Here is a 24,954-nt window from a genome sequence, read left to right on the forward strand (position 1 = left end):
ATGTGCCAAGGACAGCCAGCTAGCCTGACAAGTCTGGGAATTCTGTTCTTGGCTGTTTTCAAGTCAGATTAATGGTCCCACAACATGGATGCTCTGACCATGGGTCCAGAGCTGTTCCAAGGGGTCTAAGCAGCTCTTCAGAACGGAAACGAACACACTGTGTGTCTATCAAGCCTCAGTACAGCAGGCTGGCTGGAGGAAAGGACAGACATGACACCCCAGGGGTGAGGGGAAGAATGCTTCTTCCCCCAAAATAACTGCCCCCCAGGATTCACTTTCCATTTTTACTTCCTAGATCGCCTCATTATGTTAAATGAGTTTCATAAATTAGTGATCTGGCGACAGCACCGGACGCTCCAATAGGACGCGGTCAATCACTCAAACCTGAGAATTCATTTGAAAACTTCATTATACTGAGAATAAATCAACAATATTTTTCCAGGCCACATCTCTTTTACTCCACTGTGTGGGCGTTGGTCTCTGCAAGGGGGGGAAGGGAGTTTTATTTTCCTTTTCCCTTTTCTTTTTTTCCCCCTCCTCACATTAACAGTATAGATGAGGCTTCAGCAGACCACAGTCATTATGAAAATCTATAGTTAATACACTCCCAATGTCAAAATGTCATGGGTTTAAACACAGAACCCAAAATAAGAAAACTAACTGACCCTCTTAATTAAAAAAATATGGATTGTAAGATAATCAGTTTGATGGTGCATTTGGGTGACTGTGAAGAACTGGGCAGAGAGAAAGTAAGTAACTGGTACTTTTCTGCCTCTATGCTGATTTTTTTTAATTTAGCACTTCGTGCAAATCCAGATTAAAATAACTCCAGCTATTGATCCGAGCAGTGGAATTGACATTAATTTTAGTTCACTTCTCACTTTGCAAAGGGATCAATAGGAAGTAATAACAGCTGACATCCCCGCTGAAAGGAGGAGAAAGAAGGGCTGAAGACAGAAATCGAAAAGCAACCAAATAAATCATCAGCTACTTTTCCACGGCATCAGACAAACTCCAAACAGATTGCAAAAAGTCTTTGTTGAATTAACTAAACAAGGAGGAGGGATCAATCCACGAAGCTAAATAAATTGTCCGGCAGGCAGTGAGGTTGGACAGAGGGACCAACAAATATCGAGTTTTTGAAATTTCAAATCCTTGATGTGATGGGTTTGGCTCAGTTCTCTCTGTGTGGGAGTTTGTTTGTTTCTTAAATCATACACCCGACCTTGGTTTAAAGTGGTTACAAAACGTCGGCTAACTGAATAATTAGTGAGATTACTAATTGCGTGGTTAAACATGCCAGAAGTAAGACAAATGAAGATGCCGGCTTTTAGAATGTGCAATTATCTGATACTAGGCTGGTGCGTAGCGGTCCACGCTCTCTGGTGCAAACTAGCTACTTTCGTGTAGAAAAACCGAAAGCCAGACAGAAAGTCCCAGCGAGTGAGCGGTTTCCCACCCCAGCCTAGGGTCGGGGCCTCTTCACCGGCTCTGGGGGTGGTAATGCGTAGAAGCGGTGAGCTGCTGCTGCTGGCTGTTGAGAGCCTAACCCACTTGGAAACGCCTGCCACAAAACGAGCTCTTTCCCAGAGCCGAGCTCAGGGCGCCCACCAAACTAGGACTCTGCTGGCAATTAAAATGCACAAGCAACGCTCCTCTGCTTATTACAACAGGTGACATTTTTGTGGTCTCTGAACCGTTTCCAAAAGCCATGACTTAAAATAATAGAACAAATTAAACGATATTTTCCTTTGCATAAATAAACTTTAAAAAATTAACGGGCAACTTAAAAAGCAAAGAACAATGGGAAATGAGGCCAGAATAGCGGGGGGGGGGGTGTGATTCGAAGAACCGAGGAAAGATTTTTTTTTTTAAGTTCACAGACTTCACTTGAAGAAAATTCCCCCCACCCCCGCACATATGCCCAACGGGTATGTGGAAACACCGCCCTAACAGAAATTTTACCACCATATGCAAGGGTTCAGGGTGCATAAGGCTAATACAGCTCCCAGGTTAGGGCCGACGCCTGGGACCTGGCCGGGTAACCCGTGGCACATTTAGACCTAGACCCTGGTCTGGCTTGGCCATCGGATGCGAATCCGCGACTGCCTCTGATTCGATAGCACGCGGAAGCGGGGATGCTGAGCGTGCGGGTGCAGATTTCAGCCATGAAGAGCCTCAACACAGAAGAAAAATAACTCTTTTAGGGAAAACGAGAGCAGAAGACGGGAAGAAGAAACCTATAAAAAACTTGGGGGTCAACGCTGAGCCAAACCCACCTCCACTCCGTGGCCTAACCTCTCTAGCTCCTGTTGCCTTTGCACAGAGATCCCAACAACCTCTGCTCGAAAACAATTTAACTTTGGGGAACCGAGGCGCCCATCCTAGAAGAAACACAAGCCCGGGAGGTCGAGTCTGAAGGCTCACACGGCCCGGGGACAGGGGCTGGAAGCAGCCAGTCTTCGAGCAAAGTCCTAGGACCTGGAGCCCCTACACTGCCCCGCCCCGCGGGTCACCCGGGCGCGGTGGCCGCGGGTCACCCGGGCGCGGTGGCCGCGAGCCCCTCGGGCAGCAGCCGCCGACTCCTCCACCCCGCTCCGCTGCCAACGAGGGCGGGTGCGGAGCCGCAGGGTCCCCGCGGTTCCAGGACTGCGGCCGTGGGGTGCAGCAGGTTGGGGATCTGCGGCTCCCTCAGCCGCCGCCCGGCCGCAACACCCCGAGAACAGGTGTGCCCCCCGCTCGCTCGGCGCCCGGACCCGCTCCCCAAGCCCTCGGATTCCCCCTCCAGGCCCCGGGGCGCAGCGAGGGAACTCACGCCACTTAGCCCCGGGTTCCGCAGGCCGGGAGGGATCCGAACGGGAAACGCCCGGCGCGCTTTTTCTCGACGCTCTTTTCTGCCTTTCCCCCTTTGCTCATTTTCCCTTTGGGAGAAAAGCCGGGGGGTGCAGGGCCCCAGCCCGCTCGGCTGCCCCCCAGTTCTACTCACTGCCTCCTCCCTGCTCGCCCTCCTTCTCTCTTTATTTTTTCTCCCCCCCCCCCCGCCCGAGCCCCCAAACCTCCCAAATGCCTCTCTGGCCGAGGCCACAGTGGAGGCGGGAGGTAGGTCGTGTCTGCGAGACGTCGTCGAGAGCAGAGAGCGCCGGTGCTTTCCCTTTCAGCTGCGTCTGGGGCAGCGAAGGGGCGCAGGCGGAAGGCCTGGGACGACACAGGCCACCCAGACAGAGCCGCGCCCCATCCGGGTGGCCCTGGCCCTAAGCCCTCCAGCCACCCGATGTGCGTCCGCCCCCCGGCTCAGACCCCGGGGCCGTGACTGGAGCGGTGACCCGGACCAGAGAAGGCAGTGCGTTCTTAATGGGAAGGGAGAATGTGTCCTCTGCTTTCCAACACCCCGAGACCCCGTCACCTCGGGGCTCCAGCACGCCCTGGCCGGCCACGGTCACCCGGGCCTCGAGCTCTTGCCGGGGATACTGTAGCGCAGGACGGTCCTTGCATCCCTAGATGGCCTCGCCTCCGTGGGCGGCCTCGCCCGGGGGGCCATACGGAAGCTCTCCGCCCAAGTTTGTAGTGCCCTGGAAGAAAAGCCTTTCTCTTACAAAACACAAAGGCGAAACGCCCAGGCCGAGCCCTGAAAAGCTCCGGGTTGGGGGTGGGGGGCGGCCGGAGGCTCGGGCGCGCGGTGACTGGGACGGGCTCCGCCGGGCGGAGGCGGTCGCTCGGCCCCGGGTGACGAGCGCGGCAGCGGTGGCCGCAGGACTGCAGCAACCGGCGTGCTCGCTGAAAAGTTTTGCTCTCAAGTCGGAAGAAGAGAAATTGTTACTCAGTTTAAGGCTGGTAGAAGATGTAATAAAAAAAAAAAAGAAAGAAAGAAAGAAAGAAAGAAAGAAAGAAAGAAAGAAAGAAAGAAAGAAAAAGAACACCGTATATACACAAAAAAGCGAGCCCATGATTTTACAAGATCGTCCTCCTGCCTCGCTCCTTATAATCGCTGGAAGAGGGGATTCCGGCCCCCCACAAATCCCAGGAGACCAGCTCGGATCGCGTTACTCTAAGGCCTGGCCAGTCCAACCCAGCGGAGCTGGGAGTTTACCGGTTACATATAGCACGGTTCACCTCAGTGGCAGCACCTGCCTTCATCCTGCAGGCGGAGGATTTCCCCATCCCACCCCCAGCGCACCCCCGGCTCTCCTTCCACATCCTTCACACTCGTCCCCGCCAGGAAAAAGTAAGCAGAGCCTCTGGGGACCCCAGAGCTGCGGGGTCTCCGGGGTACCCCACCGGATCGGCAATGTGTTGTGCGGCTGGGATGGTTTCTCAATAGATCGCCCCTTTCCTATCCCGCCCGCCGCCTCAGATTCCCCACTGAGTAACACTCAGCCCGGGCCCGCTGGAAATCACAGCGGGGTGCACCGGGCAGCCGGGCGGGAGAGCTTACTGGCGGTCGACCCAAACAAAGTGGAAATGGGGCTTATAAAAAGATGGAGAAGTTCTGCTCCCTTCCCCTGGCTATCCCCCTCGCCCTCCCTACTTGTCCATTTCCAGAGTCTGGTCCCTCCCCCTCGCACCCCCCAAATAAAACACATTAAGGAAAACTCAAGACGGAAAGTTTGAGTGAGGCAGCGCACGGAGCGCGCCCGGCACCGACAGCCAGGAGGCTCGGTCGCCAAGATCTAAGACGCGGCAGTGCAGGTCCCAGTCCCTGCCCCTGTCGCAGGGGAGCCGCCCGAATCCCTGGGAGACCAACCCGGAAAGTTAGCCAGGTTCCTCAGCAACCCGGCCGCCCTCGCGCCCACCCCTCTTGTGTACGCACACGCATCCACACCCCTCTCTGGGCTCCGTACTTGCCGTGGAAATTCCTGGGGAGAATGGTCGCACTTTTCAGGACAGCGAGGTAAGAAGACGGAGAGTGTGGTGCATGAAAAGTCCCGGGTGCGCAGAGCCGGCGGGGGCAGCGGCGGCGGTGGCGGCGGCAGCGGCAGCAGCAGCAGCAGCAGGCGGCTGGCCCCGGGTTTGTGCTCGCGAGCTGCCTGGGATTGCATGTACAGATCAAGAGACTCGGTTGGTGTGAGAGAAGAGCAGTGCTGCCTCTCAGCGCTGGCTCTAATCAGTGAATGAGCCTCCACTCTCGCAGGGACTCGGAGGCACACACGCGCGCGCGCGCGCACACACACACTCACACACACATGCACGCACACATTCTCTCACACTCACACACATACAGGCACTCTGAGCACTGAATACATTAGGGTACTAAGGGACTCTGGGAAATGGAGTCCAGACCCCGGGCACTCCGGGAGAGCAGCCCTAGCTGCCCTCACTAGAGGGCTGGATGGTCTTAGGTGGCCCGCCCAAGTGGAAACTATAGAGGTCTTTTGCCTTTGTTTACATCTCTCCTCCTTACCCTCCGGAGGTTTCTGACCCAGCACTGAGCGCGATTCTTTTTTGAACTAAAGTGGCCAAGGGGAAATGGCTAAATCTTTTACGCCTGACGTCAGGGCTGCTAGCTGACCACCAAACCTTGGATCCAATATAAAATGCTACCCTTTTTCTGAAAGATCCTACCTGCTGTGTAGTGCTTCGAATGTTTAGAGCTTTGAATATTACTTTGGGTCTTCGCCTATAAAAATAAAATTATAAGTGAATATGAATAAAATTGACATTTAGAGGGAGAGGAAAGGGGCCTAGTTTAACACCCAGATTTTTGAATAAAAAATTTCCCTGGTGTGACTGATGTTTATAATATAGCTCTTTCTCTTCAAATTTTTAATTCAGCAAGTACAAAAAGATATATTGGGGAAATAAAGAATTAACATTCTTGAGAACCTTCTAAGACCCAAGCTATGAGACCAAATGTCTTTCCATAATCTCACGTAGCCCTTTAATTCTGGAGATAATATTACTAGTTTTTAAAAAGAAGAAACTGAGGCTGAGAGGGTTTTGTGATTTGCTTCCAGGTACACAGCTAACAAGCTTGGCAGAGCAGGTAGGCCCAGCCTAGGAGGCAAAACCCAGCTGAAAGCTAATCCTGGCTTCAGAAGTAATTCCTTTGTTTTGTGGCTTGGTTTCTGAAAAGTCAGGTTTCTCATCTGGAAAAAAAAAGTCTCTTCCCCTAGGATACACAAGGGTAATCCATCCTGCAGAGAGCCTCACAGGATTATAAACAGCCTAAGCCAGAGGGAGGCCAACATTCCATTCTGATGGGACTTTATCACCATGTGCCTAAATATTCCGTGCTTAAGTTTGTGTAGAACTGGGCTGTGTGGTTGATGCCTGTAATCCCAGCACCAAGGAAGCAGGTGCAGGACGATTGCTGACAGTCCCAGCACAGCCTGGTCCACATAGGGAGTTCTAGGCCAGCCAGGGCTAGAAATGAGACTCTCAAGTGAAAGACAGTAACTAGGTTTCTGTGTGGTGATTACATTTAAAACGTTTAATTAGCAACTCTTTAAATGTGTAGCTAATAGGCTCACCTAGACTTCTGTGACTATGACCATCTCCATTCACAGGGTTCAATTTTAGGGACTTCTAAGTCTCTAGCCAAGCCAGTCATGCATTGGCACTATTGTTAACTAGACTGCTGTTTCCTGTTGGATTATAATGTTATGTGGGCAAGAACTATGCTTGATTTTTTTCAAGAGTATCACCTCAGTATCTAACAATGTCAGTATACAAGAGTATTAAAAATGAACAAATATAAGCCAGGCAGTAGTGACTCACATCTTTAATCCTAGCATTCAGGAGGCAGAAGCTGTCGGATCTCTATGAGTTCTAGGCCAGCCTGGAGTACAGGGTGAGTTCCCAGACAGCCAAGGCTATATAGAGAAACTCTATCTCAAAAACAAACAACAAATAAACAAAACCAAAACAAATATGCCTAGAATGTGCAAGGCCATGGGTGAGATTAAAAAAAAAATCACAGAACTTCGGTCCCTAAAGAACTGACCATCTAGTAGAGGACCAAAAGAATAAGTTGGAAATCAGTGTGACCACTGCTGTAACTAGGGTGACCATATATCTGTTGACCTGAGAAAAGTGTAATCATAAATGAGCCACTGTTCCTAATTGTGTTGGGGTGACTAGAGAACAGAGATAGATCATCCCGGGCTGCATGTTGAATGGCCACCCTAGGAACACAAAATACTTCATCCATTAATTTAGCATGTATTTATTGAACCCTGCCCTGCAGTATGTTGAAGGGACCAGGAGACCCTTGCATTCTCCGGGAATTGAAATATGAGACATTCAGCCTCAAGAGATAAGCAGAAGTGCGTCATAGCACAATAGGCTTTGTGTGCTAACCTGAGGAAAGTGGACCTCATCCCAGAGACTATGAGAAACCCTGAGGTGTATAACCTGGACAGGCTTTCTATTTCAAAACAAGCACTAGTCGGGGTGGGCAGCCTGGAGGGAAGACAGCAGACAAGCAGACTAATTGAAAAGTCAGTTGCAGGTGACAGTTGAGACCGCCCCACTGGGGCAGTAGCCGTGTAGACTCTAAAGGCAGAATCAGCCAGACTGAACCATGTTACCTCGGAGGATGACAGCAAATCCTTATGGTGGATTCTGATACTTATATCACAACATCCTGTTCCTCCCGTGTGTCTCCTGTCATTTACTGAGGCGGGATTTCACACTGTAGCCTAGGCTGGCCTGATCTAACTCATGATCCTCCTGCTTCACCCTCTCAAATTCTGGGATTGCTGACATGCACTAGCAACACAGCTTTGTTCTTTGTAAATTATTTATTTGTTTGTTTAGGGTTGTTTTTGAGACAGTGTTTCTTATTATGTAGCCCAGGATGCCATGGAATTTACTCTGCAGACCGGCAGCCAGCTCCCTCACATCAACTTGTAGAGTTCCTCTAAGATCCAGGTCACAATCTTATGAGTGGACCACCTGTTTAAGAAGCTCTATTTCAGATGAGCTGTCAAGCCAGACTTTTTAGCAAATACCATCTGCAATGTTCTGCAGTGAGTTGCAAATATTTAGGGAGCAGAACAGACACCATCTATAAGGACAATATAATGAAGAGCTTAAATGCAAAACAATAGCAAAAACCTACAATATGAAACTGAACATCTAATACCTTGCTACTTCGCAGGTCATGTGTTTGGCAACCTCGACTATCCAAAACACAATGAGGCAGGAAATAAGCAGAAAGAGTCCCAGAATAGCCAAAACAAACATTGCCAAGTCTATGCGCTAAAGTTAACACATTTTACTCCTAGGAGAATTCCACAAGCCTTCACATTGAGCTGATTTACTCTTTCTTAGGTACAATCCTAATAAGCTTGATTATTTAGCTTTCCCATTTATAGACGATTAAGATCGTCAAATTAAAAGGGGGCAGCCATTAAAGAAAATGAGATAGACTTGGATGGACTGATATGGAAGGAGGCCATGATATACTGTCAAGTGAGATGACACATAAGTCAAAGAACAGTACACATAGCATGATGTATTTGTACCGCACACATCCTCACACCTCTCCATGGACAAAGGCCAGAAGTGAACTACACTAAGCCGCTAACACACTAGTTATGTCTAGGCAATTGGAAGGCAGATATGGGTGTGTATTTGTCCAAGAGGCACAGGAAGAAAGAGAAAACTTTGGCTCTGTGTATGTGTGTGTGAATCCGAGTGCATGTATGTGTTTGTAGAGTGTATGCTTGGGGACATAAGAGTGCATGTATGTTGTGTACAGTCCTGTAGAGTCCAGAGGACAGCTTCCAGTACTCTCTCTCAGGCACCATCTACCTTAATTTTTTAGGTTTTGTTTTGTTTCTGAGACAGAGTTTTTCTACTGGCTGTTCTGGAACTCACTGTGTAGGCCAGGCTGGCCTCTAACTCACAGATATCAATCTACCTCTGTCCTACCCCCAAGTGTTGGGATTAAAGCTGTGTGCTACCTACCATGCCTAGTTTCTATTATATTTTATGCGTACGAACATTGTACCTACATGCATGTATGTGTACTGTGAGCAATGGTGCCTATTGAGGTCAGAAGCGAGAATCAGATCTCCAGGAACTGGAGTATGTTTATGGCTGGCTGGCTATGAGCCACCATGTGGATGCACTGGACTGAAGTCCTCCAAAAGAGCAGCGTGTGCTCTTAACCACTGAGCCAACTCTCCAACCTCCACCACCTACATTATTTTTAAGAGAGTTTCTCACTGGGACCTGGAACTCAGTGACTAGAGTAGCTGGCTGATCAGTGAGCCCCAGAGATCCCCCAGCCTCAGCATCCCCAGCACTGGGCTTACAGATGCACGCCACACTCGTGTTGTGTGGGTGCTGAGGATGGAATTTCGGTTCTTATGCTTGTGTGTGAAGCATTTTATGGAGCCATCTTCCCATCCCCTTGGCTTTACTTTTCATAGTTCTGTTTTTTTTTCCCAATGCAAATATACTAGTTGGGTAATTTGAATACTCATTATGGAAATTTAAATATTCATTACAAAGTATACAAAGGTAGTGGTGGCATCAGAGCAAGCACACTGAGAACAAGCATAGAACTTAAAAACAGGCAGAGAATAGGGTTCTTTGAAGTGGAGGCAAAAATGACATCGCCACTTCCAGCCTGACACAACCCTGATACTTTCAGAGGCATGTCAACATGGAACACATTGTGACTTGTGAGAGAACAAGTGTGTGAAAATTTAGAAAAGGAAATTCATACACACATACACACATGCACAAAGACACACACACACACACACACACACACACACACATACACACACGTACACACACGCACACACGCACGCACGCACGCACACACGCGCGCCATGTCAGTCTCTAACAATGAGAAGGGAAGATGCTTCACTGTTGCTGGTTGGTTTTGCTTTGGAGAAAATTGTTCTTTACACAGGCTAGGTTGTTCTTCCTTTTTGTGATCCTCCTGCCTCAGCCTCCTGAAAACTGGACTTGGAAGTGTGTATCATCACTCCCAGCAAAGACTCTGCTTTGTGTAAGAGCAGAAGTGACACAGAGTATGGAATGGTCCTCAGCCTCCACATTAATTGCCTATTGTCTACCAATTGCCAGTCCCTAAGGATACAGAAGTAAATTAAAGACAGATCCTGGTAGAGGAGCTCCAGAGGCAGGCACATGGGGCACAGTACACACGGGGCACAGTGTGAGCAGACCTGTCAGGAAACCAAATAAAGCCTGGAGGAAAGGCACAGGAGGAAGAAGCTAACCCAGCCTGGAGCCCTTAAGTAAGATCACAGCAGGGCTGGAGAGGTGGCTCAGCGGTTAAGAGCACTGATTGCTCTTCCAGAGGTCCTGAGTTCAATTCCCAGTAACCGCATGGTGGCTTACAACCATCCTTAGAAGAGATCTGACACCCTCTTCTGGTGTGTCTGAAGACAGCTACAGTGTACTTAGACATAATAATAAATAAATCTTTGGGCCAGAGTGAGCTGGGCCGGCCTACCAGAGTAAGCAAAGCTGACCAGAGCAAGCAGAGGTCTTGAATTCAAATTCTACATGATGACATCACAACCAGCTACAGTGCAATCATATACATAAAATAAATAAATAAAAATAAAAAAAATTTAAAACCTGATGGAATTAAGCCAGGCAGTGATGGTGCACACGAATGAAGAAAAAGAAGGAGGAAGAGGAGGAAGAGGAGGAGGAGGAGGTCACAGCAACCATGGGTATTCAAAAAGTAACAAAAAGTAACAACTGTATAGAACAGTATTTATGCTTGATTAAGCATAATCATTGTATGGGAGCTTGAGAGATGACTCAGCAGGTTAAACTCTTATGGAAGGCTTGCATTTGATTCCCAGCACCGACATCTGGTGGCTGACAACCACCTGTAACTGACTCCAAGTTTTCTGATGCCCTCTCCTGGCCTCTGTGGGTACCATGTGCATGTGCACAAACAGAGTTAAATCCATGCACATAATTAAAATGACAATAAATAAAACTCTTTTTAAAAAAATTTTTTTAAAGGAAAACCAAAGATGATTAGTTTATGAGATGGCACTTTGCATAGACTTTGAATGGGAAGTATAAGTCAGGACAAGAAATGGCATGTACAAAATCATGGAGCTGTAAAGTTTCTCAGTGCTTTCAGATAGATGCTCCATCTAAGACTTTTCTGGCAAAGAGAGGTGATGATGAATGTTGGTGTGTGAGGTTGCATCTAAGCCGTTTCACACTTAGAAATTACATATCCTTTTTTATTATTATTTTGAAAAATACAGTTATACTTAAGTATATCCCAGATGCATGAGGTACTTTGAGTCAGTGTAATGTCAAACAATCCAGGGAAAATTCATTCCTAATTTGAAAAACAGAGGAATAGAAGCTACAGAGGTAGACTGGACGGTTAAGAGTCTTGTGATGGGTGGCTAAAACTTGATTGACAGCTTGGCTGGATCTGAAATCAGCTAAGCAGCTGGCCACACCTGTGGAGGATTTTATTAAATGGGAAGACCAGCCCTAAGTGTGAGCGGTACCTTTGGGTGGCAGCCACATAAAAGAGGGTCCAAGAGAAAAGCTACGCTTTTTATTTCATTGACTTCATGTCTTCTGATGAGTTCATTTACCTCACTCCTGTAGTCACCGCTGGACTGCATTCTTCCCTGAGATCAGAACCCAGCCTCTTTATGTTTCCAAAGTGGACCAGATATTTCTCCAGGAACCCTCTAGATCCTTGGCACCAGACTGGCACTGCTGAGGTTTCCAGCTGTGGGATTTGCACTGCTCCCTAGGTCTCTTGCTCCAGTTCAGAGATAGCTGTTGTTAGATGACTCAAGACTGTATCGTGGAAGGTGATATAACAAATCCCCACTTGTACCATATTCTCATCCTCTCCATTCTACTCTTCTAGAGAGTTCTCTCCACTCATACAAGTCTCATCTGTCACATCTGGATGTCTCAACATCCTGCTCACTTCTCTTGGTACTCCGGGACTTTGTTTAGGCATGATCACTTTCAGAAAGCTATCCTGCCCAGAAGCCCTTTCTTCTCAAGTCAACTATCCTAGCATATAGTGCATGTATCTACCCACTTACCATGTGGTCTTGGATCTGCGAATTAAACTTGCCAACTCCACCAGTAGACTGGATCCTCTTTGCCCCACCCCCAACAAAGGTGTAGCCTTGGCTGTCCTGGAACTTGACCAGGCTGGCTTTGAATTTATAGAGACCTGCCTCTGCCTCTGCCTCTGCCTCTGCCTCTGCCTCTGCCTCTGCCTCTCCCTCTGCCTCTGCCTCTGCCTCTGCCTCTGCCTCTCCCTCTGCCTCTGCCTCTGCCTCTGCCTCTGCCTCTGCCTCTGCCTCTGCCTCTGCCTCTGCCTCTGCCTCTGCCTCTGCCTCTGCCTCTGCCTCTGCCTCTGCCTCTTGAATGCTGGCATTACAAGTGCACCACTACTGCAGAGCTGGACTTGATTCTCTTAAAGCAGAAATCTGTCTTTGTTCAATTGTTGGAAACACACTTAGTATCATAAATTCTGGTCTGTGATGGAGGGACATTATTTAAACAAGAGATCTAGTTTCAGGAGGCACTCTCTGGTCTAGATGTACAGAGAGGCACTGGTCTAGTGAGGGCCCAGGACAGGGAAGGCATCCAGTATGAGGGAGCTCTCTAAGGTTCTTGAAGGGAGGGCCTGCTTGCCTATCACAACATCTCAAACACTTAACACTCAAACACTGTGAAACACCACAGTGGGTGACTGAGAAACACATACCATGAATGAATGAACAGCTAGGAAAAAATTCTCAAGACAGCAATGACAAGATTGGAGCAGGATTTAGAAAAATAGCTTTGAAGGCAATGTTAAATATAGACCAAAGAGTGGATAAGACTGGAGGGGAGAAATAACAGTGGGGAAATTACTCAACAAAATGAGACATATAGGTTAAAAAGCACCATTTCCTGCCCAGTACAACCAGATGCTTTATTTATTTTTCAGGGCTGGTCTTCCTCTCTAAGGAGTTCCTGATGGAGGACAGGCAGCTCCCTCATCCTGGTCGCCTTCCCTGTCCTGAACCCCCACCAGACCGGTGTCTTTCTGTACATCTGGAGGTTACAGAGGGCAGTGGCTACATCTTATTCATCTTAGTATCTCCAGTGCCTAGGACATGCCTGCTCAATAAATGTTTGCTGAATGAATGAACACATAAATTGATCTATTAGTATACTGTACTCGAGCTCTGACCAAGACGCAGAGGACCCCAGTGATCCCCAGTGTGCAGGTTTCTGGATACAGGAAAGAGAACAAATAAAGCCAGACTGCATCCAGAGACGCACCTATTCCTCAGGTACCAGCGGGTAAATTTCTCTCCCTGACCCCTCCATCCTCATTCTGAAGAATAACTCTTGTTGAGTGAAAATCAATAAAAGTCATTTTAAGGGAAGTAGGTTTAGAAAAAGGCTCTGAAGGAGGAGAAAGGCAACAGGGAACTTCAAGTTCAACCAATTTGGGTGCTTTTTTTCTTTTTATGACAATTTGTAAGCTTTGGAAAAAAAAGAAGGCTCTTCAACAAGATAAAAAGTCTGCTTTTCACATTGTTTTTTCAAAATGAATTCTCTCTTTACACAAACCCATAGCCCCTCTGGCTACTGCCAGCCCCTTGTATTTTTAGATTTCCAAAAACAAACAAACAAACAAACAAATTCACAGCACAAATTGGAATTGCTCTATCATGCAGCTTGGCATAAATAAGAAACTGTCTTAAGTAGGTGCAGACAGCTGTCAAGCCGTTCTGCTAATCTAAGTGCTTACACTGGTGATCCAGGGAAGCCAACAAGTGTCTGCTGACCTCATACAAAAGGTGCTAAGAAGAAGCTCTAGGCAATGCCTGCTCCATACTGCCCTGCCCCCAACAGAAACCAGCTGTGCTTCCTGTGCTTGAGAGAGTTTGTGGGCCTGTGATGGTAACTCAAAATCACAATGTGTTAAGTAGGACCCAACTCATTTATTTATCTATCTTCTTTAAGATTTATTTATTTATTTATTATATGTAAGTACACTATAGCTGACTTCAGACACTTCAGAAGAGGGCATCAGATCTCATTATGGATAGTTGTGAGACACTATGTGGTTGCCGGGATTCGAACTCAGGAACAGTCAGTGCTCTTAACGGCTGAGCCATCTCTCCAGCCCTTATTTATGTATTTATTTATCTTTTTATTTTATGAGTATTTGCCTGCATGTATGTATGTGCATTTGTGTGTGCTTTGTGCCCTCAGAGGTCAGAAGAAGGTATTGGATCCTCTTGGACTCGAGTTACCAAAAGTGTGTGTCACCATCGGGTGCTGAGAACGGAGCCTGGGTCCTCTGTAAGAGCCGTGTGAGCTCTTGACAGCTGAACCATCTCCCTAGCCTCTCTCCCAACTCATCCTTCATGCAGATAAGAAGTATCCAGGGAGCAATGCGGACAAACTGCTGAAGGTCTCCCAGGTCAGACAAAGCTGCGTGGTCTGAGGGCCTCCAATAGCTTTGGAACAAAATGAGACTTAAATAAAGCATTCGTGAAGATTCGTTTTTAATATAAATATAAAAAGATGGAAAGTATTACGAAAAGAGTATCTAGGGAGTGGCTGACTTGGGGACAGCATCGGGAAGAGAGGTGTTAAAATTTGAGATGGATTATAGCAGAGCAGTGACACTGAAGGCAGGCACGGGTGTGAATCTTGTCCCTGTTGCTTATGGCTTGGGTGATCCGGACACATTTATCTTCCCTGAAGCTCAGTCTCCACGATCTCGAAACAGAGACACTTAAGGTTCAGCACTCCTGCCTCACAAAGGTGATGAGGAGCAATGGGAAATGATGTTCACTGTGGTGCTTGGCAAATAGCAGCCTCTTGTCAGCGATGGCTCTGTGTGTGCCCTCTCTCCCTTCCAAGTGCACGGGGTGGCTTGAAACATTTAGGGGATGGAAAAGAACAGTCAGTGTTGACATGCAGGATGAAATAGTCCTGTCTGCAGGATGAGCAGCCTCCTGCTCTCATGGTAACCAGGGAGCAGGTCCCTACCAATTCTGCGCAGAGCAAGATTTTAGCAACCTGCTTGTTGCTATTTGTTTATTGAGAGACAAGGTCTCACTATGTGTCCCTGGCTGGCCTTGAACTCACAGAACTCTGTTGGAGTCCCAAGGGTCTTCACCACCATGTTAGGCCTCATTTGATTTCAGATCATACCTATCTATCCCTATACCCTGAGCTCCACTCACATTCAGGTATCACCTTCAACTCCATACTTATTTATTTTGTGTATGTGCTCACACCTACCACAGCACTCACACGTAGGCCAGAGGAGTCCTTGTGAGAATTGCTTCTCTTTTTTCACCAGGGATTGAACTCCAGCCATCAGTCTTGATGGCAAGCCCCTTTACCCACAGAGCCTGATCCCATCCTCATACTTTGTTTTGATTCGTTGACAACAGAAAGCTTCTAGGTGAAAATAAGTGTGCAGATTTCAGATTTTACTTGCATTTATTCATTCATTGATTCAATAAAAAAAAGGACTGATGGCTTGCTCACTTGACTGATTTTGGTTCATTCTTTGAGACAGGATCGTGCTGTATATAGTACAGGCTGGCCTCCTATTCAACAATCCTCCTGCCTCAGTCTTCAGAGTGCTAGGATCAACACATATTTACTGAGCACCTGTTTTCAGAAGATCATCAAGAGCCACCTCAGAGAATCTGTCAGCCTCCCACCCTTGCTGTGCCCGACTCTCTCTTGTTGCAGAGAAGGAAGGAACCTTCCTCCTAGCAAGGCTGGACAGGGAGAAGGGCGTGGCTCTTAGGCAGGCACTTGCCTAGCATTGCAAAGCCCACCCTCCATCCCTAGCATTGAGGGGGAACAAAAGCCCTCGCTGTAGACGTGGTCCAGTGCAAGCTGCATATCATATTTACGATTTAAAAGTGTCTTTCAATTAAACATGATGTGTGTGTGTAGGGGGGGAGACAAAGAGAAGAAGTATTTGTTCATAGCTTATCATCCATGTCCTTCTTCAGGGCTCTCTCTCTCTCTGCTTCCCAGCCATACCTGTGTGAAGTGTTACTTATATACCCTGCCTGGATTTTCACCTCTGCTTCAAGTCTGATATTCATCAAGCTGCTGCTGTCTCCTCCGCCTCTGCCTCCTCTGCCTCTTCCTCCTCCTCCTTTGTCTCCTCCTCCTCCTCCTCTTTTTTCTTCTCCCTTTTTCTTCTTTTGAGGCAGGCTCCAGTCTCTAGACCAGGCTGGCCTCACAGAGATCCTCTAGTCTCTGCTCCCCAAGCGCTCGGACTCAGGGTGTGCACCATTATGCCAGGTGCAACAGACTTAAAAATAATGGATGCTGTTTCAGTAACAACCAATAATGACAATACCAACCAAAAATGTTTAAATAACTAAAAATAATCAAGAGAACAGATGTCTGCATCAACTCAGAGGTTAAATTATGGCTGTCTGTTGATTTGATATAAAGCCCCAAATCCTTACCTCGGCCTTCGAGGCCTGGCATGCTGTCACCTCCATTTCTGCTTTGCTCCTTGTTCTTTTGCAAACTCCTCTCCCCTCCTGGCCATGTTTTTCTCCTCTCACTCTCACTATACCTCACATCTCATCGTCTCTCACCTCAAGATCTTCCTCTCTTTCCCTCTCCTGTCAATGTCTTCCCATCAGTCAGCTACCCTAGTTCATCATAATGGACTGGCTTAACTGTCCTGGGGTAGAAGGAGAGGTAGTGAGGTTCCCATTATATAATCCTTCTCCTTCATAACCCTTAGACCATCTGCCTTCTCTAATGGTCTGCACACTCCAGGAGGACAGCGCCACTCCTGTCTTGCTAATTGGCAGATTTTCGGCATAGCTTAGTATCTGGGAAATAGTAGAGAATAACATGTTTTTAATGAATTCAATCAGCCAGTTGCAAATTGACTTCATCTTTATTTCTCTAAAGCTTCCAAGGGCTACACAAGCAGAGGTGACATGTCCTTGTTCACGTCACCATTGTACCGAAGACTCCATCTCTGTGTCTATGCGTTACACGCCGTGTTGTGATGAGATGTATAACATGTTTAAATTCCCTTCTAAACTATGACCTTCTTGTCTATTGGGTTACACCTCACTCCCTATTTTCTTCTCCCTGGCATTTCACCTGGGGCCTGGTAGGATGCTAATGCTCAAGAAAGGTTGAGAAAACAGAGTTGTCAGAGTCTGTCAACTGACCAGAGCCCCTAAAGGAACATAGAAAGTCCCTAAGAGATCCTTTCTTTAACACAAAGATGAAAGAGACAATAGGACACCTTTCTTACAGTGCAGAGTGCATCCCACGGTCCGGACCCCTCGCAGTGTGCATCCCACGGTCCGGACCCTCGCCGTGTGCATCCCACGGTCCGGACCCCTCGCCGTGTGCATCCCACGGTCCGGACCCCTCGCTGTGTGCATCCCACCGTCCGGACCCCTCGCCATCCGTACCCCTCACCGTGTGCATCCCACTCATCCGGACCCCTCACCATGTGCATCTCACCGTCCAGACCCCTCACCATGTGCATCCCACCGTCTGGACCCTCACCGTGTGCATCCCACTGTCCGGACCCCTCGCCGTATGCATCCCACTCATCCGGACCCCTCACCGTGTGCATCCCACCGTCCGGACCCCTCACCGTGTGCATCCCACCGTCCAGACCCTCACCGTGTGCATCCCACTGTCCGGACCCCTCACCGTGTGCATCTCACCGTCCGGACCCCTCGCCATCAGTACCCCTCACCGTGTGCATCCCACTCATCCGGACCCCTCACCGTGTGCATCCCACCATCCGGACCCCTCACCGTGTGCATCCCACCGTCCGGACCCCTCGCCATCAGTACCCCTCACCGTGTGCATCCCACTCATCCGGACCCCTCACCGTGTGCATCCCACAGTCCGGACCCCTCACCGTGTGCATTCCACAGTCCGGACCCCTCACCGTGTGCATCCCACCGTCCGGACCCCTCACCGTGTGCATCCCACCGTCCGGACCCCTCACCGTGTGCATTCCACAGTCCGGACCCCTCACCGTGTGCATCCCACCGTCCGGACCCCTCACCGTGTGCATCCCACCGTCCGGACCCCTTGCCGTGTGCATCCCACCGTCCGGACCCCTTGCCGTGTGCATCCCACCGTCCGGACCCCTTGCCGTGTGCATCCCACCGTCCGAACCCCTCAACGTCCGGACCCCTCACTGCTGACTGTGAAATAATTTCTCGCTCTCTTCTGGACCACTGAGCTTCACTGTGAGCCTCCTTTCTCTTTCCGAAAGAGATGGAACTTTGGAAAGTAACTTCAGTGAGATGGAAAATAGTATTCCATACTAGGTTTCTAGACTTTAAAACGAGAGAGAGGGAGAGAGAGAGAGAGAGAGAGAGAGAGAGAGAGAGAGAGAGAGAGAGAGAGAGAGAGAGAGAGAGAATATAATATCCAGGGCCAAAGGAAGTTAAAGGAAGTTAATGAGTTAAAGGAAGTTAGTGAGTGTGTGATGGAGTATTCTTGCCGCAAAAGAGAAGTAAGAAATGGCTAACAGTAACAGTATACTCACATAAATAAAATAAATAAATCCAAAAAAAGAAAGAAAGAAAGACTAATGGAAGGGGAACCTGGAGACATATGCATAGAAGTGGGAACCATTCCAAAAGTTGGGTCAGGAGTGGGGATGTGTAGAAGGAGCCCCGAGGGGCAGGAGCAGGAAACTGTTGAGGGAGTGGCTCGTCCGTTGAGAGCTGACGCCTGGGATGTTCCCTTCAAAATGAGTGAAAATTGTGTGGTAGCAGTAACTATTCTTCAGTCTGCCCAAAGCTAAATAAAGACTACTCTGTGGTAATAGTTGTCTTGGTTTTCATGGCCGCCCTCACTGAGTGAGACCTAAATTATACTCTGGCCCAGCTGCATCTCTCCCTCCTTCCCTTTCGAAGAGGAGAAAGGGATGCATGTGGGGTACACTGCAGTTAAGAGTCCCCTTCGTGACAATCGGGATTAAAAAGCACTTTGCAACGTTGAAGACTGACTTTGACACTTCTGTGTTTGGACAACATAGCCCAGTTGAAAAAACGTCGTGGTTAAGAAATGAAGACATTGGTTGGGCATGGGGACATTTGTCTTTAGTCCCAGTCCCCTAGAGGCAGAGGCAAGGGGATCTCTGTGAGTTTGAGGCCAGTCTTTTCTACAGAGTGAATTCCAGTACAGCCAGAGCTACACAGTCTGAAAAGGAAAGGAAAGGAAAGGAAAGGAAAGGAAAGGAAAGGAAAGGAAAGGAAAGGAAAGGAAAGGAAAGGAAAGGAAAAGAGAGGGGAGGGGAGGGTTGGTAGGGGAGGAAAGAAGAGAGGGAGACAGGCATTAACCATGCGAGATTTGGGCAAATCATATACTTTATTATTTTAGGTTTTTTGTTTCTATTGTAAAGGTTTGTTTGGTTTTGTTTGCTTGTTGAGGTTTTTGGGGGGTTGTGGATGACACATTCTACATAAAAGTAAAGAAAGCAAGGTATTCATGAGAAAGTCTTTTGAATATTATTCTTTTTTTTTCTTTTTGCAGTACTAAGGACCACCAGCACATGCTAGAATGTGTGCTACCGCTACCATTGAGATGAATTCCCAGCCTTAAATCCATTTCTGAGTCATAAAAGTTGGTGATAATGGAATCTTCCTTATTCATTTCCCTTTTTAAAATCTTGTTTTGTTTGCAACGCTGGCCTTGAACTCAAGAGCTCCTGCTTTGGCCTCCAGAATGATGAAGATATACACCCAGGTGCCGCCATTCACAGCTCCTGTCTTTGTCTGGAAAGATGATAAGCACCCCAGTGTTTCACTGAGGACAGCCTAAGAGTTGGAAGAAATACTCTCAGGATTAAGTTGGAAGCTAGATATGGCGCACACCTGTAACTGCAACACTTGCACAGTACATGAAGGCAGATAAAAGTTCAAGGCTGGAGAGATGGCTCAGCAGGTAAGATCACTGGCTGCTCTTCCAGAGGACCTGGGTTCAATTCCTGGTACCCATATGGCGGCTCACAACTGTCTGTAACTCCAGTTCCAGAGGATCTGACACCCTTGCACAGACATACATGCAGGCAGAATGACAATGTACATAAAAAATAAAGTTCAAAGTACCCTCAGCTACCTTAAGAGTTCAAGGGTAACCTGAGCTACAGGGAGACACTAACGTCAACAAAACCCAGGAAAACCAGAGAAATGGCTCATCTGCCAAGCCTGATGACCTGAGTTCGATCCCCAAGCCCACAGAGTAGAAGTTCTACTCTCAAAGGTTGTTCCTCTGCACACACACACACACAATCTGAAACAAATTGCATTTAAATAGTAATTGTAAGACCTCTTCTTGATTTGCATATTAGTTAAACAATAAACCAACATTTGTTCATTGTTTAGTCCATCAGGATTAAACTAGGCTGTGTGAGGGGATACAACAAAGTATTTAATCAAGTCAAAGGCAATTCAGATTATAAAAAGCTCAATTTTAGAGCTACTAAGATGTGGGAAAATAGATGCCTTACAATAGATTGTGCGTAGATTAAAAAATCTCTTTCACAGTGAAAAGAAATAATAGGGTGTATCCATAAGCAGTGCTGAGTGAGGGCTTGAAATGAGGAGTTCTCAGAAACTCAGTGGAGCAAGAAGTTACAGGGGCAGCGGTGGAGTGGGAAGGCTGCCGCGCGCTGACCTGGTCCCCTAATGTGTTTTCTATTGATTCTACAAGGCGTCCGCAGGAAACACAAATAACAACTACACTCTACACTTTTCCTTCTTAAGCGTAACTACTTTCAGTTTTGTTATGATACGTGTCTCTGTGTGTGTGTTTGATTAAACAAATATATAATGTGCTAAAATAAAGATAAAACCTGGAGAAAGTGGCCAAATTGTTTAAAATTTTAACCTAGTAAAGTATTTTGAAAATGGTAGTTGGGTACTATTCCAATACTCAGAAAAAGTAAAAATTGTACCACAATGGAAACAAATTCCAAATAATTTCTGCATTTGTAAATCTGGGCTCAAGATTCCTGGGCCAGTGGTGTGTGTGTATGTGTGTGTGTGTGTGTCTGTGTATGTCTCTGTGAGTGTCTGTGTGTATGTATGTATGTGTGTGGTGTGTGTGTCTGTGTATGTGTTTCTGTGTGTGTTTCTGTGTGGGTGTGTCTGTGTGGTGTGTGTGTGTGTCTGGGTCTGCGTGTGTGTGTGTCTATGTGTGTGTCTGTCTGTGTGTGTGTGTCTGGGCCTGTGTGTGTGTCTATGTGTGTGTCTGTCTCTGTGTGTGTGTGTGTCTGTGTGTGTGTGTGTCTGTCTGTGTGTTTCTGTGTGTGTGTGTACACTCGAGCGTGTGTCTATGAGCCTAGGTTTCAGGTTTCATGCCTCCTAGGCACCATCTTCCTTGGTATTTTATTTTGTTTTTTGTCTGTTTGTTTGTTGGGGGGTTGTTTTATTTTTTTGAGACTGAGTTTCTAAGCCCTAGGGCAGGCTGGCCCACCAAAGAGCCTCCTGGGATCATTTAATTTCCTCCTTTCCCATACAGTCCATTCTGTGCTATGAACATCAAGACGTACAAGCCCTAGTTATAAAACACAGTCTTGGATCTGAATCCTATCTGGTCTGCTTCAGACTGCTGTTCATCTGTTTCCTTGAAGAACCTTGGACTTCAAGCCTACTGTTCTCCGTGACTGTCTGCTGGGGCGTCTCCTATGAGTGATCAAACTTGGCACAGGAAGAAATGTTTGCAAGCCTCTCTGTCCTAACGGAGTATCAGTTCTTTGGCCCTCTCCTCCTCCTCCTCCTCCTCCTCCTCCTCCTCCTCCTCCTCCTCCTCCTCCTCCTCCTCCTCCCCCCTCCTCCTCCTCCTCTCCTCTTTTTGTCTTGTTTCCCTACTAATCTGGCAGAACGTTCCCAGCCCATCATTCCATTTAGTGTCTTTCTTGGTCTGTGCTCTTTCCCATCCCTCTTCTGGTTCCTCTCAGCTCTCTGGAAGCCCTTTCACACGCATGTTGCCTCCCCCACCCCCACTTTCTTCCAGTAAACCTTTGACCGCGGGAGTTTTCTAGGGCTCTGTTCTAAGCGTTTGTTTCTGTCTACTCAGCAGCTGGTCCTTATGAAATACAAGTCTTCCTGCAGCTTCAGCTCCTGTAAGCGCATGTGTGCCTCACAGTCAGACTTGTGGCAGCTCTGACTCCCCACCTGGCTTCTTCAGATGGTTCTCTCCCAGGTACCTTCAACTCAGTGTGTCCAGAGGTAAATTCGACATTACCCTTTAAAACCATGTCTTCCCTATCTTAGCTATCTCTCCTCTCTTCTTGTTAATTTGCATGGGATAGGATGTTGCTAAGTAGCTCTGGGTGGCCCGGGACTTGATGTGTAGATCAAACGCATAGCATTCCTCCTGCCTCAATGTAATTTGAAGTGTTAGGACATAAAGGAATGCACTACCATGCCCAGCTCTCTTGATTTTATTTTTTTAATCTTTATTGCATAACAAAAAACCTTGCACATAATTGAAATCATCACCCACCAAAATTAACTGGACCCCGAACGTATGCAACATAATGAACACATATAAGTTTAGAACTGGCATTTGAAACAGAAGCTGTGAAGCTTCACATTGTATTTTACCCTTTCAGTATTGAATATGTTTTATGTATTTACCCATAAATATCTTCTCGCTGATTTATTTGCTTTTTTAATTTTATGTTTTTAATCAGTTCCGGTCTTTTTATTAACTCATGCACAGTTACTTGTCTTCTGGTTTGTTGGAGCAGTAAGTCAGACAACTCTTGCCACAGTAATGTCTGTCAAAGGGGCTGGGGATGAGACTCCAGCCCCACTCTCGGCAGAAGGACAGTCTTGCTGAAGGTGTTTGAACACCTCAGAGCGTTTCGCCCAGCTGACACAACCTGCAGCTCATTCTGCTCCGGAATGCTGTGAGATGTCGTTCTCTTCCCGGCACAACCGTGTAGTCTCAACACAAGGAGGAGGCGGGACAAACTCCTTTTGAATGTTGTAGTCAATGTGTGGGATCTTCCAGTAGCTTGTCAGCAAAGAATGGCTGGGGCTAATCCGCAGGAATCCTTCCCCTGTCCTTGATTGTGACCTGCACATTTTCTATGGTGTCTTAGAGTTCAGCTGGGAGTATGATGGTCTTCCCTGTGACGAAAATCTGAATTTTGGTAGAAGTTGGTAGTTCCACTAAAGAGAGCAGTTCACAGTTATCATCATCATCATCATCATCATCAGAGACACAGTTCTGCTATGTATCCCCGGCTAGTCTAGAACTCACCATGTAGCCCCAACTGAGGTCCAACTCACGGTAGTCTTCCTGCCTTCACCTCCTAAGTGTTGGGTTTCTATGTGTGCCACCATACCAGCTTCTTTCCATATTTAAAGAATCACCAAGGCTTGCTACTTTTATCCCCAAACTATTTCTCAGTATTTTGTACTTTCTCCAATTCTCCTGCCACCACCCTGATCCAAGTCATTATTTTTTAATTTATTATTATTATTTATTTATTTATTTATTTATTTATTTGGTTTTTTGAGACAGGGTTTCTCTGTGTAGCCCTGGCTGTCCTGGAACTCGCTCTGTAGACCAGGCTGACCTTGAACTCAGAAATCCGCCTGCCCCTGCCTCCCAGGTGCTGGGATTACAGGCGTGCCCACCACCGCCTGGCGATCCAAGTCATTATTAATCACTTTCATTCAGCAAGTTTTATTTAACCATGCAGTCCAACTGATTATGTTTTTTTCATTCCATCCAATATTTACCATGAGCCATGCACTCTAAGGTTCTAGAGTAGTTCTTTCTTTCTAAAGCTGTGATCCTTCATGCAGTTCCTCACACTCTTTTTGCTACTTCATAACTGGGATTTTGCTATTGTTATGAATCATAATGCAAAGATCTGATATGCAGGGTATCTGGTATTTGATTGTTATCCACAGATAGGGAACCTCTGTTCTAGAATATAGTGCTCCTTTTTTAAAAGGGTGTTTTATGCTTATGCCTGTCTGTGTGTGCACTATGAAGATGCCATCCACTTCCTGGAACTGGAGTTACAGAAGGTGGTGAGCCTCCATGTGGGTCTTGAAAACTAGTAAATGCTCTTGACTGCTGAGACATCTCTATAGTCCCAGGATATAGGGTCTTAAAGAGCCATTGCTTGGATCATTTAAATACCTGATTTCAGCTGGGAATAATGACGCAGCCATGGGATTCCAGCACTTGGGGTGGGGGTGGGGGGAGGCAGGACACTCAGCACTTACAAATCATTTTTGGCTACAGAGCAAGTTCAAGGCCAGCTTAGACTGACAAAAAAAATAGAGAGGTATGTAGATAGGTAGATAGATGAATGGATGAATGAATGTCAGCCTAGACTGACAAAAAAATAGTGAGGTATGTAGATAGGTAGATAGATGAATGGATGGATGGGTAGATAGATAGACAGCTTCACTGATATATAAGTTTTCTCAGATAGCTGGAAAGTGTTTATAGGAGGGATGTTTTTGGAAGAGACTAATGTTTGAACAAGTAGATTGTGTGTTGTGGTTTTATATAGACTTGAGTGTTTTCCCACAGCTTTGGTTCGAGAGCTAAAGGTCAAAGGTTGAGTCCTCAGCTGGGTGCTATTCAGGGCCTAGAACCTTTAAGAGGGGCGTCTAACGGGAGGCAGTTTGGTAGTATGCCTATGGCGGGGTTCTGGGATCTCAGCTCGTTCTCACTTTCACTGCCATGAGGCCATCGGCTTTGTCTGCCATGTTCTCTCACTAGGATGGATGTAAAAGTAACCCATGTTCTCTCACTAGGATGGATGTAAAAGTAACCCATGTTCTCTCACTAGGATGGATGTAAAAGTAACCCATGTTCTCTCACTAGGATGGATGTAAAAGTAACTTTTATTCCCCTGACGTAATTGTTGTCTCAGAGGCTTCTGGCCTCCATCTGCTAAACCTAGGCTTTGTCCTGGAAGCTTCTAGCCTC

The sequence above is a fragment of the Apodemus sylvaticus genome, chromosome 3 (assembly GCF_947179515.1).
Source record: "Apodemus sylvaticus chromosome 3, mApoSyl1.1, whole genome shotgun sequence".
NCBI lineage: Eukaryota > Metazoa > Chordata > Mammalia > Rodentia > Muridae > Apodemus > Apodemus sylvaticus.